At 44.7% G+C, this 18188-nt stretch overlaps 1 protein-coding gene across 1 annotated transcript in view; it reads left to right on the top strand.

The window, feature by feature from the left end:
- LOC126412424 (molybdenum cofactor biosynthesis protein 1-like) overlaps positions 1-18188 on the top strand; it is a 262733-nt gene that overhangs the window by 164192 nt on the left and 80353 nt on the right. The window contains exon 7 of the mRNA XM_050082019.1: positions 9153-9443. The gene's annotated coding sequence lies outside the window, so the exon portion shown is untranslated. The remainder of the gene's footprint in view (positions 1-9152; positions 9444-18188) is intronic.

The raw sequence follows: 18188 nt of genomic DNA, 5'->3' as shown, positions 1-18188 counted from the left end.
GTGCAGGTTTACTGTATCCCTTGGACCTTCACGTTGACCATGAAACACAGAAATTACATAGGGATTGAATACAAAAGGGACAATGCGGAATTAAGTACTAGAAAATGATGTCTTCTAAGAGTTTGACGTTTGATTGGCACCTGAGAGAACAGTATTAGATTCCGATGCACCAGTGCAGATTTACTGTATCGCTTTGACCTTCACGTTTACCATGAAACCCAGAAATAGCATCGGGATTGAATACTAAAGGGACAATGCCGACTTAAGCACAAGCAGAGGGAATCGTCTAAGAGTTGATGCTTTGAGCGGCTCCTGGGAGACCAGTATTAGATTCCGATGCACCAGTGCAGGTGTACTATATCCCTTGGACCTTCAGATTGACCATTAAGCAAAAATATTACATCGGGGTTCAATACTAAAGAGACAATGCCGACTTAAGTACAAGAATATGAAATCTTCTAAGAGTTTGGGGTTTGATCGCCTCCAGGGAGACCAGTATTAGATTCCGAAGCACCAGTGCAGGTTTACTGTATCCTTGGAACTTCACATTGACCATGAAACACAGAAATTACATCGGGTTTGAATACAGAAGGGACAATGCCGACTTAAGTACAAGAAGAGTGAATCTTCTAAGGGTTTGTGGTTTGAGCGGCTCCTGGGAGAATAGTATTAGATTCCGATGCACCAGTGCAGGTTAACTGTATCCGTTGGACCTTCACATTGTCCATGAAACACAGAAATTGCATCGGGATTGAATACAAAATGGACAATGCCGACTTAAGGACAAGAGGAAGGAATCTTCTAAGAGTTTGTGCTTTGATCGGTTCCTAGGAGACCAGTATTAGATTCCGAAGCACCAGTGAGCTTTAGTGTATCCCTTGGACCTTCTGATTGACCATATAACACAGATATTGCATCGGGATTGAATACTAGAGGGACAATTCCGACTTAAGTACAACAATATGAAATCTTCTAAGAGTTTGAGTTTTATCGCCTCCAGGGAGACCAGTATTAGATTCCGATGCACCAGTGCAGGATTACTGTATCCCTTAAACGTTCACAATTACAATGAAATACAGAAATAGCATCGGATTGAATACAAAAGGGACAATGCAGACTTAAGTACAAGAAGAGTGATTCTTCTAAGAGTTTGTGGTTTGGGCGGCTCCTGGGAGACCAGTATTAGATTCTGATGCACCAGTGCAGGTTTACTGTATCACTTGGACCTTCGCATTGACATTGAAACACAGAAATCGCATCGGGATTGAACACAAAATGCACAATGCTGCCTTAAGTACAAGAAATTTGGAACTTCTAAGAGTTTGAGCTTAGAGCGGCTCCTGGGAAATCAGTATTAGATTCCGATGCACCGGTGCAGGTTTACTGTGTCCCTTGGACCTTCACATTGACCATGAAACGCAAAAATCGCATCGAGATCGAATACAAAAGGCATAATGCCGACGTAAGGACTAGAAGAGTGACTCTTCTAAGAGTTTGTCCTTGAGCGGCCCCTGGGAGACCAGTATTAGATTCCGATGCACCAGTGCAGCTGTACTGTCTCACGTGGACCTTCAGATTGACCATTAAACATAAATATTTAATCGGGGTTTAATACAAAAGGGACAATGCCGACTTAAGCACAAGCAGAGGGAATCGTCTAAGAGTTTGTGCTTTGATCGGTTCCTAGGAGACCAGTGTTAGATTCCGACTCACCAGTGCAGGTTTGCTGTATCCCTTGGACCTTCACATTGACCATGAAACACAAAAATCGCATCGGGATCGAATACAAAAGGCATAATGCCGACGTAAGAACAAGAAGAGTGACTCTTCTAAGTGTTTGTCCTTGAGCGGCCCCTGGGAGACCAGTATTAGATTCCGTTGCACCAGTGCAGGTTTACTGTATCACTTGGACCTTCACATTAACCATGAAACACAGAAATCGCATCGGGATTGAACACAAAATGCACAATGCTGACTTAAGTACAAGAAAATTGGAACTTCTAAGAGTTTGAGCTTAGAGCGGCTCCTGGGAAATCAGTATTAGACTCCGATGCACCAGTGCAGGTTTACTGTGTCCCTTGGACCTTCACATTGACCATGAGACACAGAAATGGCATCGGGATTGAACACAAAAGGGACAATGCCAACTTAAGTACAAGTAGAGGGAGTCGTCTAAGAATTTGTGCTTTGAGCGGCTCCTGGGGGACCAGTATTAGATTCCGATGCACCAGTGCAGGTGTAGTGTCTCACGTGGACCTTCAGATTGACCATTAAACATAAATATTTAATCGGGGTTGAATACAAAAGGGACAATGCCGACATAAGTACAAGAAGAGTGAATCTTCAAATAGTTTGTGGTTGAGGGGCTCCTGGGAGACCAGTACTAGATTCCGATGCACCAGTGGAGGTTTACTGTATCCCTGTAAACTTCACATTGACCATGAAACCCAGATATCGTATCGGGATTGAATACAAAGGGGACAATGCGGACTTAAGTACAAGAACATGAAATCTTGTAAGAATTTGAGGTTTGATTGGCACCTGGGAGACCAGTATTAGATTCCGATGCTCCAGTGCAGGTTTACTGTATCCCTTGGATATTCACATTGACCTTGAATCACAGAATTTGCATCAGGATTGAATACAAAAGGTACAATGCCGACTTAAGTACAAGAAGACAGAATCTCCTAAAATTTTCTGCTATGTGCGGCTCCTGGGAGACCAGTATTAGATTCCGAAGCATCAGTGCAGGTTTACTGTATCCCTTGGACCTTCATATTGACCATGAAACACAGAAATGGCATCGGGATTGAATACAAAAGTCACAATGCCGACTTAAGTACAAGGAGAGTGAATCTCCTAAGTGTTTGTGGTTTGGGCGGCTCCTGGGAGACCAGTATTAGATTCCGATGCACCAGTGCAGGTTTACTGTATCCTCGGACCTTCACATTGATCATGAAACAGAGATATCGCAACGGTATTTAATACAAAAGAGACAATGCCGACTTAAACACAAGCAGAGGGAATCGTCTAAGAATTTGTGATCTGAGCGGCTCCTGGGAGACCAGAATTAGATTCCGATGCACCAGTGCAGGTGTACTGTATCCCTTGGACCTTCAGATTAACCATTAAACACAAATATTACATCGGGGTTGAATACAAAAGGGACAATGTCGACATAAGTACACGAAGAGTGAATCTTCTAATAGTTTGTGGTTTGAGGGGCTCCTGGGAGACCAGCATTAGATTCCGATGCACCAGTGCAGATTTACTGTATCGCTTGGACCTTCACATTGACCATGAAACACAGAAATTACATCGGGATGAATACAAAAGGGACAATGCGGTCTTAAGCACAAGAATATGAAATCTTCTAAGAGTTTGAGGTTTGATTGGCACCTGGGAGACCAGTATTAGATTCCGATGCACCAGTGCAGATTTGCTGTATCCCTTTGACCTTCAAATTTACCATGAAACCCAGACATAGCATCGGGATTGAATACTAAAGGGACAATGCCGACTTAAGTACAAGAATATGAAATCCTCTAAGAGTTTAAGGCTTGATCGTCTCCTGGGAGACCAGTATTAGATTCCGATGCACCAGTGCAAGTTTACTGTATCCCTAGGACCTTCACGTTGACCTTGACACAATGTCGACTTTAGTACAAGAAGAGAGAATCTTCTAAGATTTTCTGCTTTGAGCGGCTCGTGGGAGACCAGTATTAGATTCTGATGCACCAGTGCAGGTTTACTGTACCCCTTGGACCTCCACATTGTCCGTGAAACACAGAAATTGCATCGGGATTGAATACAGAAGGGTCAATGCCGACTTAAGTACAAGAGGAGAGAATCTTGTAAGAGTTTGTGCTTTGATCAGTTCCTAGGAGACCAGTATTAGATTCAGAAGCACCAATGCAGCTTTACTGTATCCCTTGGACCTTCACATTGACCATATAACACAGAAATTGCATCGGGTTTGAATAGAATAGAGACAATGCCGACTTAAGTACAAGAATATGAAATCTTCTAAGAGTTTGAGGTTTGATCGCCTCCACGGAGACCACTATAAGATTCCGATGCACCAGTGCAGGTTTACTGTATCCCTTGGACCTTCACATTGACCATGAAACACAGAAATTGCATCGCGTTTGAGTACAAAGGGACAATGCCGACTAAAGTACAAGAAGAGTGAGTCTTCTAAGAGTTTGAGCTTAGAGCGGCTCCTGGGAGATGAGTATTAGATTCCGATGCACCAGTGCAGGTTTACTGTATCCCTTGCACCTTCAAAATGACCATGAAAAATAGAAATTGCATCGGGATCGAACACAAAAGGGACAATGCCAACTTAAGTACAAGTAGAGAGAATCGTCTAAGAGTTTGTGCTTTGAGCGGCTCCTGGAAGACCAGTATAAGATTCCGATGCTCCAGTGCAGGTGTACTGTCTCACTTGGACTTTCAGATTGAACATTAAACACAAATATTTAATCGGGGTTGAATACAAAAGGGACAATGCCGACATAAGTACAAGAAGTGAGAATCTTCAAATAGTTTGTGGTTGAGGGGCTCCTGGGAGACCAGTACTAGATTCCGATGCAACAGTGCAGGTTTACTGTATCCCTTTAACCTTCACATTGACCATGAAACCCAGATATTGTTTCGGGATTGAACAGAAAAGGGACAATGCGGACTTAAGTACAAGAATATGAAATCTTCTAAGAGTTTGAGGTTTGATTGGCACCTGGGAGACCAGTATTAGATTCCGATGCACCAGTGCAGATTTACTGTATCCCTTTGACCTTCACGTTTACCATGAAACCCAGAAATAGCATCGGGATTGAATACTAAAGGGACAATGCAGACTTAAGCACAAGCAGAGGGAATCGTCTAAGAGTTTGTGTTTTGAGCGGCTCCTGGGAGACCAGTATTAAATTCCGATGCACCAGTGCGGGTGTACTGTATCCCTTGGACCTTCAGATTGACCACGAAACAAAGAATTTGCATCGGGATTGAATACAAAATGCACAATGCCGACTTAAGTACAAGAAAATTGGATCTTCTAAGAATTTGTGCTTAGAGCGGCTCCTGGGAGATCAGTATTAGATTCCGATGCACCAGTGCAGGTTTACTGTATCCTTTGGACCTTCATATTGACCATGAAACATAGAAATTGCATCGGGATTGTACACAAAAGGGACAGTGCCGACTTAAGTAGAAGCAGAGTGAATCGTCTAAGAGTTTGTGCTTTGAGCGGCTTCTGGAAGACCAGTATTAGATTCCGATGCACCAGTGCAGGTGTACTGTATCCCTTGGACCTTCACATTGTCCACGAAATACAGAAATTGCATTGGGATTGAATTCAAAATGGTCAATGCCGACTTAAGTACAAGAGGAGAGAATATTATAAGAGGTTGTACTTTGATCGGTTGCTAGGAGACCAGTATTAGATTCCGAAGCACCAGTGCAGCTTTACTGTATCCCTTGGACCTTCACATTGACCATATAACACAGAAATTGGATCGGGATTGAATACTAAAGGGACAATGCCGACTTAAGTACAACAATATGAAATCTTCTAAGAGTTCGAGGTTTTATCGCCTCCAGGGAGACCAGTATTAGATTCCGATGCACCAGTGCAGGTTTACTGTATCCCTTAAACGTTCACAATTACAATGAAATACAGAAATTGCATCGGATTGTATACAAAAGAGACAATGCAGACTTAAGTACAAGAAGAGTGATTCTTCTACGAGTTTGTGGTTTGAGCGGCTCCTGGGAGATCAGTGTTAGAATCCGACTCATCAGTGCAGGTTTGCTGTATCCCTTGGACCTTCACATTGACCATGAAACACAAAAATTGCATTGGGATCGAATACAAAAGGCATAATGCCGACGTAAGAACAAGAAGAGTGACTCTTCTAAGAGTTTGTCCTTGAGCGGCCCCTGGGAGACCAGTATTTGATTCCGTTGCACCAGTGCAAGTTTACTGTATCACTTGGACCTTCACATTGACCATGAAACACAGAAATCGCATCGGGATTGAATACTGAAGGGACAATGCCAACTTCAGTACAAGTAGAGATAATCGTCTACGTGTTTGTGCTTTGAGCGGCTCCTGGGAGACAAGTATTAGATTCCGATTCACCAGTGCAGGTGTACTGTCTCACTAGGACCTTCAGATTGACCATTAAACAGAAATATTTAGTCGGGGTTGAATACAAAAGGGACAATGCGTACAAGAATATGAAATCTTCTAAGAGTTTGAGGTTTGATTGGCACCTGGGAGACCAGTATTAGATTCCGATGCACCAGTGCAGGTTTACTGTATCCCTTGGACCTTCACATTGACCTGGAATCATCGAATTTGCATCGGGATTGAATACAAAAGGAACAATGCCGACTTAAGTACAAGAAGACAGAATCTTCAAAATTTTCTGCTATGTGCGGTTCCTAGGAGACCAGTATTAGATTCCGAAGCATCAGTGCAGGTTTACTGTATCCCTTGGACCTTCACATTGACCATGAAATACAGAAATCGCATCGGGATTGAATACAAAAGGCACAATGCCGACTTAAGTACAAGAAGAGTGAATCTTCTAAGAGCTTGTGGTTTGGGTGGCTCCTGGGAGACCTGTATTAGATTCCGATGCACCAGTGCGGGTTTACTGTATCCTTGGACCTTCAAATTGATCATGAAACGGAGAAATCGCAACAGGATTTAATACAAAAGAGACAATGCCGACTTAAGCACAAGCAGAGGGTATCGTCTAAGAGTTTGTGATTTGAGCGGCTCCTGGGAGACCAGTATTAAATCCCGATGTACCAGTGCAGTTGTACTGTATCCCTTGGACCTTCAGATTCACCATTAAGCAAAAATATTACATCGGGGTTGAGTACTAAAGGGACAATGCCGACTAAAGTACAAGAAGACAGAATCTTCTAAAATTTTCTGCTATGTGCGGCTCCTTGGAGACCAGTATTAGATTCCGAAGCATCAGTGCAGGTTTGCTGTATCCCTTGGACCTTCACATTGACCATGAAATACAGAAATCGCATCGGGATTGAATACAAAAGGCACAATGCCGACTTAAGTACAAGAAGAGTGAATCTTCTAAGAGCTTGTGGTTTGGGCGGCTCCTGGGAGACCTGTATTAGATTCCGATGCACCAGTGCGGGTTTACTGTATCCTTGGACCTTCAAATTGATCATGAAACGGAGAAATCGCAACAGGATTTAATACAAAAGAGACAATGCCGACTTAAGCACAAGCAGAGGGTATCGTCTAAGAGTTTGTGATTTGAGCGGCTCCTGGGAGACCAGAATTAGATTCTGATGCACCAGTGCAGGTGTACTGTATCCCTTGGACCTTCAGATCGACCATTAAACACAAATATTACATCGGGGTTGTATACAAAAGGGACAATGCCGACATAAGTACAAGAAGAGTGAATCTGCTAATTGTTTGTGGTTTGAGGGGCTCCTGGGAGACCAGCATTAGATTCCGATGCACCAGTATAGGTTTACTGTACCCCTTTTACCTTCACATTGACCATGAAACACAGAAATTACATAGGAACTGAATACAAAAGGGATAATGCCGACTTAAGTACAAGAAGAGTGAATCTTCTAAGAGTTTGTGGTTTGAGCGGCTCCTGGGAGAATAGTATTAGATTCCGATGCACCAGTGCAGGTTTACTGTATCCGTTGGACCTTCACATTGTCCATGAAACACAGAAATTGCATCGGGATTGAATACAAAATGGTCAATGCCGACTTAAGTACAAGAGGAGAGAATCTTCTAAGAGTTTGTGCTTTTGATCGGTTCCTAGGAGACCAGTATTAGATTCCGAAGCACCAGTGCAGCTTTACTGTATCCCTTGGACCTTCACATTGACCATATAACACAGAAATTGCATCGGGATTGAATACTAAAGGGACAATGCCGACTTAAGCACAAGCAGAGGGAATCGTCTAAGAGTTGATGCTTTGAGCGGCTGCTGGGAGACCAGTATTAGTTTCCGATGCACCAGTGCAGGTGTACTATATCCCTTGGACCTTGAGATTGATCATGAAACAGAGAAATCGCAATGGGATTGAATACAAAAGGGACAATGCCGACTTAAGCACAAGCAGGGGGAATCGTTTAAGAGATTGTGTTTTGAGTGGGTCCTGGGAGACCAGTATTAAATTCCGATGTACCAGTGCAGGTGTACTGTATCCCTTGGACCTTCAGATTCACCATTAAGCAAAAATATTACATCGGGGTTGAATACTAAAGGGACAATGCCGACTTAAGTACAAGAAGACAGAATCTTCTAAAATTTTCTGCTATGTGCGGCTCCTTGGAGACCAGTATTAGATTCCGAAGCATCAGTGCAGGTTAGCTGTATCCCTTGGACCTTCACATTGACCATGAAACACAGAAATGGCATCGGGATTGAATACAAAAGGGACAATGCTGACTTTAGTATGTGCAGGGAGGAGACCCCCAAGAGGGATCATTGCCGACAAAATTTTATTTAAATAAATTTTCAATGCATAATGTTCGGCCGTAGCCGGCTTGGGCATACTGTGGTGGAAGGTGCTGGCCGGAAGACCATGGTCGGCACATTCCTGCCACGTGCTCCTCGGTTAGACTCAAGTCCCACGGGTTGGTTGCGCTGACGGGAGCACGCTACTAGCAAGCCGCGTTGGCGGAATCAATCCTCCAATCAGAGACTAATCGTGTGATCACGTGGGGACGCGGCCGGGAGCGGCGAGGGCAACTTGGAAACAGCTCCGCGCTCTCTTAGCTTCTGACCTCGGCCCCGAGTAGTCGCTCCTCTAGCCTCTGCCTCTCTGATGAGCAGACGGCAACCCCTCTTGGGGCTGCTCAGCCCTACGTAGGCACTACTGTACCATCATTACAAGAATAAACTGGGTCCATTCCACTCAATTAATTTTCATTTTACAACGCCCTCCGCTCCTGACTTCTATCCTGACGAACAAATGGTGTCAGAAGTGGGATGCGACCCACCTTACGGTTGTAAAATCAACTCATCACTTGAGTATGAGTACTACGAAGGGGCCGAGTTTGAGCAATTAAGGGAAACTAGACCGAACGTGGCGAGGCTGCAGCGCGCCATGCACGTGCCAGCCGGGCGCCTGCGTTGCAGAATGTGCGTGGCCGCGCACTAGCGCGCCACAAGCGTGACGCAGTTCGCCGCCGGACGCGAGCCGAGGAGGGTCCGCGATGCAGTCACGCTCGCCGCCACCGCCGCCGCCGCTGTCCGTAGCTGCCACGGGTCACCGCCTGCGCCAGGGTCCGGAGTGTGGCCCTCGCGCCGCCCCGCCGTCGCAGCTGTCCGTGCTGTCGCCCGCCGCCTGCTGCGCCCACGCGTGATCAACGCGCCTGCCGCCGCTCGTCGACACCGCCGCCGTCCGTCGTCTGCACGCCACCAAATAATGTAAGTCGCTAGCGACGCTACGGTGGTGTAGATGCCCACACTATTGTAACATGCCGATCACCAGGCAGCAATCGGAGGCAGGAGCAGCCGGAGCGGATGAGGATCCCCTCTTGGCGCTGCAGTCCCAGTTAAATCAATTAATTCTGACTAACGCGGAGCTTAAGCAACAGATAGATGATCTCAAAATGGCTTCTCCGCAATCTAATGTTGCTAAGCCAGTGCTAGTGGAAGAACAGCCGAAGCAGGTGATTCCACCACTCACTAGTGCAGAATCACCTGTGGCAGTAGCCACCTCAACTTTGGTGCAGAGCTTCCCAGCAGTAGCGTTTATTCCGGCGTTCGCTGGAAAGCCGCACGAGGATATTCAAACGCTTGTCCAGAATATCCAGGACATCGGAAAGCTTTGCGGTTGGCCAGATGAATTTCTCTTAAACGTGATGAAAATGAAACTCACTGGCGAAGCGCGGAACTACGTGCAGTCGGTCGAGAGCTTGAAAAATGCCCCTACCTTCCAGTCCCTTGCAACAGGGTTGATTGAAAGGTATACAGACAAACGTGGTACTAGTTACTATCGCGACTTGCTTTCCACCCTCAAGCAAAAAACGGGTGAAGATTTAGAAGCATTCGCGGACAGGATTCGAAGCGTTGCATGCCACACGTACGCACGAAGTGCCAGTTCTGCTCGTAACGAAGTTCTGTTGGAAGAATCAGAATGTCGTGCGATAGACGTGTTTATTCGTGGCATAAACCCTCAAATAGGGGGCGAAATCAAGGTAGCTTCCCCCCGCACCTTACACGAAGCCGTGCGATTAGCACTCTTGAGAGAGGAGGCGAGCCGATTTGTGGCAGTCTCCGCGCGGCAAAGTGAGCCCCGACGTGTCTTTTCGAACGATACTAAGTGTGGGCGCTGTAATAGACAAGGACATGTGGCAGAGCAATGTCGCGTGCCATATTGTCATCAGTGCAGGAACATGGGCCACCAAAGCGTGCATTGTCCAAATAGTAGGCCACAACCGCCTGCAAATTCCAGGCGAAATGCAAACCAACCACAGAATTCGGGAAACGGCCGCGGGGCAGGAAGTGCCACCCCTCCCGGCCCCCGTTAAAAATAGTGACCCCCCCTAGTTGATAAGGGAATCACGCAGGTGGCAAGCGTGGTTGTCGATGGTGTTAGAGGCCGCAAACCAATACGCGTGCTAATTGACACAGGCGCACAGATCAGCTTGGCATTTTTATCGAAGAGAGATAAAAGAACATTGCAACTGTCGCGGTACCATATCAGTGGTATTGGTCCCGGCATAGTGAAACCTGATGGAAGCTGTTGCGTTGAGTTCATGTTGGACTCCACAGAATATGCTTTTACGATGGAGGTTGTACGAAACAGGCGCATGGATTACGACATCATCCTAGGAAGTGACTTTCTGCGTCATTTCCAGGGGGTTATTGACTATAGGTTAATACCGTCCAATTCGGCGACAACGTGCACCGTTTTGGACGTGACTGCACGTTGCGGGCGAGCGGAACTGGGAAAAAAGGATCCGTTTCCCAAGTTTCAGAGTCTCCCGTAACGATGCTAAAAGCCGATAATCCCGTGGAGATACCAGAAGGCACAGGAAAGATCCTTTGGGTGCCTGTCGGGATACGTAAATCCGAAGAGGTTCATTTCTTGGTAGATCCACTCTGCCAGAATGAAACTCTTGACCAGATGCAGGTCCACGTAAAACGTAGCCTGTGCAAAGCGCAGCAAGTACAGAAAGAAAATTGCGTACCCGTGTGTTTAGACAATTTTAGTCACAAGCAAGCTTTCATACCGCGTGGTACAGTATTAGCCAGCTTACAGGTTATCCCAGAAGATGAGTTGTCAAAGAGAACCCCTTCTCTGAAAAAGAAAAAGACTGCTGCCGCCTCTCAACACCTTTTGACAATCACGTCACATCTGACAGATAAGTTTAAAGCTAAGCTTAGTCACCTCCCATTGCATGAACAAAAGCTAATAAATGAAGTATTGAATGAGTATTCATGGTTGTTTGAAGACAGGAAATATTTACCAGCAACAGATCTAATCCAACATGAGATTCCAACCGGAAATGCTAGGCCAATAGCTCAAAAAGGGTACCGAATTCCCTACCATCTTCAGTCAGTGGTAGAGGAAACTATACAACAGCAACTAGAAGCAGGAATAATTCAACCCTCTTCTAGTGCGTGGTCTAGCCCAATTGTAGTCGTTCCAAAGAAATCTATAGACGGAGAAAAATCCTATCGCCTCTGTGTAGACATGCGAGCAGTAAACAAAGTTACTACTCCAGATAATTATCCATTACCCCGGATCGATGAAACACTCGATCGTCTGGGCAATTGCCGGTACTTCACAACATTAGACATGCGCAGTGGGTATCATCAAATTCCAATTGCCCCTGAAGATCGAGCTAAGACAGCTTTTGTAGTTCCTGGCGGCTTATATGAATTCTTAAGGATGCCTTTCGGGCTTCGCAACGCACCAGCAACCTTTCAGCGATTTGCAGATCTGCTATTACGTGGGTTGAAACCTACTATGTGCCTTGTGTATCTTGATGATATAATTATATTTTCAAAATCCATTGCTGAACATGCTGAACATCTACGCAGTGTACTGTTGCGCTTGCAAAATGCTAATTTAAGCTTAAAATTAGAAAAATGTTCTTTTGCTCAATCACAAGTGCAGTATTTAGGTCATGTCATCAGTTCCAGCGGAGTCAAACCAGATCCACGATTAACTGAAGCATTAGATACTTTTTCTATTCCAACAAATTTAAAGGAATTACAATCCTTCCTTGGCCTTGCAAATTATTACCGCCGTTTTGTTAAAGATTATGCTACTATTACCAAACCACTTACTAAATTGTTGAAAAGGGATACTCCTTTTGTTTGGACGGATGAATGTTCGACCGCCTTTCAAACAGTGAAAACTATTTTAACTAGTTCACCTCTACTTGTTTACCCAGACTTCGCTGAACCTTTTATTTTATCTTGTGACGCATCTGATTTTGCTGTAGGATGTGTCCTAAGCCAAGTGCAAGATGGTGAGGAAAAACCCGTTGGGTATGCCTCTCGTCAACTGAATAAAGCAGAAACTAATTACAGTACTACAGAAAAGGAATTGCTTGCCCTTCTTTTTGGAATTAATTATTTTAGATGTTACCTCTATGGTCGCAAATTTACAGTTCTTACCGATCACTCTGCTCTGCAGTGGTTATTGAATCTTAAAGACCCTAGCAGCAAACTTATGCGCTGGGCCATGAAACTGTCAGAATATGATTTTGAAGTTCGGCACAAGCCTGGTCGGTTGCATCAAAATGCTGATGCGTTAAGTAGAAAAGTGCGTGTCATTGAATCAGATGAGGTATCAATTGAAGAGTTAAAAGAAGCACAGCAGGTGGACGTTCAATGTCAAAGATACGCCACCTTCCCAGAATTTGAAGTAATAGACGACCTTTTGTATCGAAGAACTCCACATGGGAATCGTTTGGTAATACCGGAATGCTTGCAGCAACGTATAATACGGCAATGCCATGATACCATCCAAGCATGTCACAGCGGAAAACGCGCTACGAACGCTCGAATTGCGACACGTTATTGGTGGCAATACCGACAACGTGATGTGGACAGGTATGTAAGATCTTGCCTGCCGTGTGCACAACGAGCACAAAATAGGCATCCGCGAGTGCCGCTGCAAACACTTCCTCAGGCATCTTCACCCTTCGAAATTCTTGCTTTAGATTTCCAAGGTCCTTTTCCACAGTCGCAACAAGGTAACAAATACATTTTGTCTATTATTGATCACTTTTCACGTTATCTAATTTTGGTTCCCCTCCCCGACATGACAGCTGAAACTGTGGCGAGAGAGTTTGTAAATCGTGTGATACTACCTTTTGGAAGTCCTGATGCCATTTTAACGGATCAAGGAACCAATTTCATGTCTGCTTTATTTGTACAAGTTTGTAAACTATTAAGAATCAAAAAATGGCGTACAACTCCCTTCCATCCTAAAGCCAACGGTCGCGTTGAACGCGTACACCGTACAATTTGTAAAATGTTATCCTATTATGTTGCAAAAACGCACGCTGATTGGGACAGATATGTACCGTATATTTCTTCGGCATACAACACCCGAATACATGAATCCACAGGGTATACCCCTTACGAAGCTGTGTTTGGACCCCCGATGAATTCGCCGTTCGAAATAGACAAACTACCTCAAGGTGTAGAAATAAAGGAAGTATGAGGTTTAGCCCGCCGGCTAAAAGCGATCTGGTATAAGGTAAAGAGGAATAATATCAAAGCTACTAATAAACTGTTGCACAGGCAGAACAAAAATGCTGTTTTACCGACTTATCAGACAGGTGATTTAGTGTTACTACGAAACCCGGCAATCAAAAAGGGACGAACTAAAAAGTTCTCTCCCCGCTTTGAAGGCCCGTATCGGATTGTACGGTTGACCTCACCAGCCAATGCAGAACTGCAATTAACCGATCGTACGGTGATAGTGCACTTTGACCGCCTGCAACCTTACCACGGTAGGGCTGTGTCACCACAACAGCTCGCAGCCCCCGATCCGCCTGTGTCACCTCCACCTCAAGTAGAACAAAAACGAAATAAAAAACGGAGGAGATTACCTCCACAGGGTTGTAGATACCCTCTGCGGAATCGACACCCTTATGGGTTGAGGTCGCGTGATTAATCACGCCTAGTTAGAGTTTTATGATATGTTCTATTGCAGCTTAGTTTAAGTCATTTTCTCCAGGGACTTGGAAGCAAGATGTGCCTGCCCACCACGGAGTTCCCAGCCATTCTCAATTGTCAGTTTCCAGTCCGGTCATGTATTTTTGCTCATTTTTATATGTATGATTATGTTTTATGTTTTGCAAGCAATGCCACGCATTAGACGTCACGCAACTGACTTGCTTCAAATGCAACCATTACACTTGGTGTTGGCAGAACCGCGGCTGCTAACTCCGAATAATATTCTTCAATGTCCTCTATTGCCATCTATTTGGCAAACCAGTACATGTGGAGTATTTTTACTCCGAGCTTTTCTTAATACTTGTTACGTTGACGTCTAGTGTATTGAACTATATGTACTAGTTCTGTATTTGCTGCAGCTATTCGTAAGTAATCGGAACAGATAAAGCCAGGACTTGAAATGCATACGCCTCGTACGCTTTGTTTACGGGACCAGCTGTTGACGGGGCAAAACATCAGCTGTCGCCTCCCCTCCTCTTCAGCGCTGTCCCGTCTCCTCGCCAAGAACTGGCCAGCGGCCATCATTCCTTCTCAGCCAGTAACAGCGCTCCGCGCGATGACGTATCTTATCACCACGTGCGCTGCCGCCTCCAGCGTCTCAACACGCAGCGCGTCCGAGTAGTTACAAAAACAAACCGCAAATTACTGCCCTATCCTCCGTGTATGACAGACTACAATGCACTTACCATCAGTTTATGTAACTAACAGCCTTTTTTTTTTTTAAAAAAAAACTCTTATGCTAGATAATTAGCAATTTCTAATTCATCGTTATTTCTGGTACACGCTAAGCGCGTGATATTTGTCGCTGCAGTAGCGACCGGTCTCTCGCGGCTACACGCCTTCTCACATAACCGCTGACGTGCCGTTGCCTACTCCGCACCTACGCCTGCGCTGCGCGCTCGCTAACAGCTCCAGGCTGGTTTCTTTCATGCAGCCGGAAGCCACGGCAAACAAAATTCATTCAAACATCCCAATAAATCTTAACATAAATATTAAATAGATGTGATTCATTGTTTAAATTCTTTTCCTCGTTTTGTTTCACATTAGCTGGATAAATCACACGAAGTTCTTAACGATTTACATTATTCTGCATACCTTAGTCTGCCAATCCTATAAGTGAAATTTCACTACTGCTTTGATTCATTGTATGAGTTACAAACTATAGCCCTAACCCTCTTACACATCGAACTGCCTTGGACAAGGCCAGATATGGGCAAACCAATACAATGCCACGGGTTTTTCACGCTACTGACGAGGCACAAACGACCAATCGTCCGGGCTGCCGTATATGGGTGGACGATTGTTCCTTGGTTGCTACGCAGTTATTTTTGCCCTCCCCATTTATTTTACTCTACCGCCGTGGTTATTGTTCTATCCTGTTTTCCTTCTTCTGTCGATGAGGAGGCCCCTACAACATGTTAGGTACCCTCTTCCGACAGTACTGGTCTTTTAGTCTTACCACCATTTACACCGAGATATTGCTCTCCCTTGTTGCAGTCTTGCCCCAAAATGTCGGCCGATGATCCATTGTGAGATACGTACTTTGCCTCTAATTAGCCGGTGATGTAAGCGCTACGGGAACTGTGCCTAGTTGTCCTTTCAGTTCAATCTGTTATCGTCAGTTTTAAAACTAACACACACGAAGCCTAGCAGCCAGCCCCAGGTGGCCAGTGTTACATGTTAACGTTGAGCGTTCCGACTACTTACAGCATTATTATTATACATCATTGTGTTTTTATTTTCCTGTCAATATATATCATTGTGTTTAATTATGTCATTATGCTAGCGCTAGTGATTTATAGTTCATGATTTTCATTTTATGTAGTGTTATGTACTGCGCGCACAAAAAGTGACGCTATTTATGCATGTATGCTATTCTAGCTTCAGAGCTATTTTTATTGCTTGAACAGTCGACATTTCCCTAGTACAGCAGGTCGCTAATAACGCCGCTGATACTTTTATTACATGTATCGCAGGAAACCCACGCGTGCAAAGCAGGAAACCCATGTGCCTACACTAATTCTTAGTAAGTCAGACGGACGCCCTTAGGCCCGCTGAACCACGGTATCGCAGATAGCTCCAATGCACTGCCTACCCCTCAATTATTAGACAGGTTGCCTTAGCACTGTCCGCAGGTTGCCCCATTGCCCTGCAAATTATATAATCATCAATCCAAGTCTGCAGATTGCACTAATGCACTGCTGAACCTAATAGTCGAGTCACTCGCAGGTAGCTCATAGGCACTGCGAACTTGTACTTACACGTCACCGAATCCTAGGCTCCTCGGTTGACCACAAAACAATTCATACATCAATTACCGTGAGACAATTTGCGCTCACACTACGCCTTTGGCACTCAACCACAAATGAACTGAGCCCCAGACGCTCTTTTATTACATTTTACACAACGCCACCTTCTTCTAGATGGCAATTCCATTGCAAAATCATCGGATTCTGCCAAAGATTCAGATACCGTTCCCCAGATGGCAGCCTTTTCCGTTGCTGAACGGATTAGTTGCTTTTCACCATCTGACAGTGCAAACTGCACTTTTAAGAACGATGTTGTTATATACACACACTGTCGGATTTTACTGACGTAGTCCCTTATGCACTTCGTCAACTTCCCCTGGCGGATTTCGTATCCGATTCGGAAGTTTATGTTCGGGAAATATTCCCTTTATCTTATTTCTTGTCAATTACTATTACTTCAATGTCATGTTTTATTGTTATCAATTTATAGTTATGATTAATGTTAGTACCCTTTATGGTTATACGCTATTTTTGTGTCATATTCGGTATTCCCTTTTAAGTTTCATTGTTTCTCGACTAGAAGTATCTCTGATAGCACCTATTGGCCTTCAATTCGTATCCACCATCAGCTACCATTAGTCACACATTTACACAACACTTCATACGCCCAATAACAACTTACAACACACTCACACTGTTCATATCCACACAACCTTGGTGTAACTCGTTGATGTTACCAGAGCTCTATTGTCATATACTAAGTACATGAACAAGGCTTTTATGGTTCATGCCCTCTGCTCTTCGGAAGGGGAAAGGGAAGTACGTACGTATGTACGTTATGTTCAGTAGCAGTTTCTTTTAATCAACAACGTAGTCAATTTACCTGTTGAACACTTAAGTTGTTCTGTTAAAATGGAATCAAACGTCTTTGTGACATCAGCTATTTGTGTATTATTGCTTTGCAATAAACTGTTACTTTTAAGTTGCACTTACAATGTCTTAGTCTCGGACGCAGAGCCACTAGCGCTCTCTGACGCTGTTATCTGAGCTCAGCACTCTGCCGGCTCAGCGCTGATAAAGCTGCGCTGCGCCGCCTCCACTGCTTCACACCCAGCCTCTGTATTCACGAGCAACAGACTCGCTCTCGCTAACATTCATTTCCGACTTCTATTGACCACTTCTGTAAGTAAAGATCCTTTGATTATTGAGTTAACTTGAGTTGTCCTACCCTCATTCGGGTTTTCTACAGCTGAAAAACCACTCAATATTATTTCTGAAATTTATGAAGTACTTCACCTGTTTCGCCGTGTCGAACCTTAGCGGGGTGGGTGCCCCTGCGTAGTGGCCAATGCGTGGGAGGTGCCTAGGCTGTGCAGGTTTACACCGCGATCACAGGATTCCTTCTCATTTTATTCATTCAAAAAAAAAAAAAAAAAGAAAAAAAAACTTTCTTCGTACAAAATCTCAAATTAATTGATGACACTTGGCCTTCGTCCCATAGCAGGTAGAAAAATTTTTCCAGCGAGTTACGCTTAGTCTGCGCTGTGTAGTACTGCCTCCGCGTTCAGCGTCTTTTTTTGCTGACGCGTGATTGATCAGCGGATACTCGGTGTCGAATTACACCATTGTCTTGCCGCCTTGCTACCCCCACGGCTGCCAAACTGTTGGTTGCCTGCCGTGATTCTACTTCGTGGCCTTCTTCATCAGTGAGCGTGAC

This window comes from Schistocerca serialis, chromosome 7 (assembly GCF_023864345.2).
Source record: "Schistocerca serialis cubense isolate TAMUIC-IGC-003099 chromosome 7, iqSchSeri2.2, whole genome shotgun sequence".
Taxonomy (NCBI): domain Eukaryota; kingdom Metazoa; phylum Arthropoda; class Insecta; order Orthoptera; family Acrididae; genus Schistocerca; species Schistocerca serialis.
Note: the sequence above shows the minus strand (reverse complement) of the source record. Positions and strands in the feature narration are given on the sequence as shown.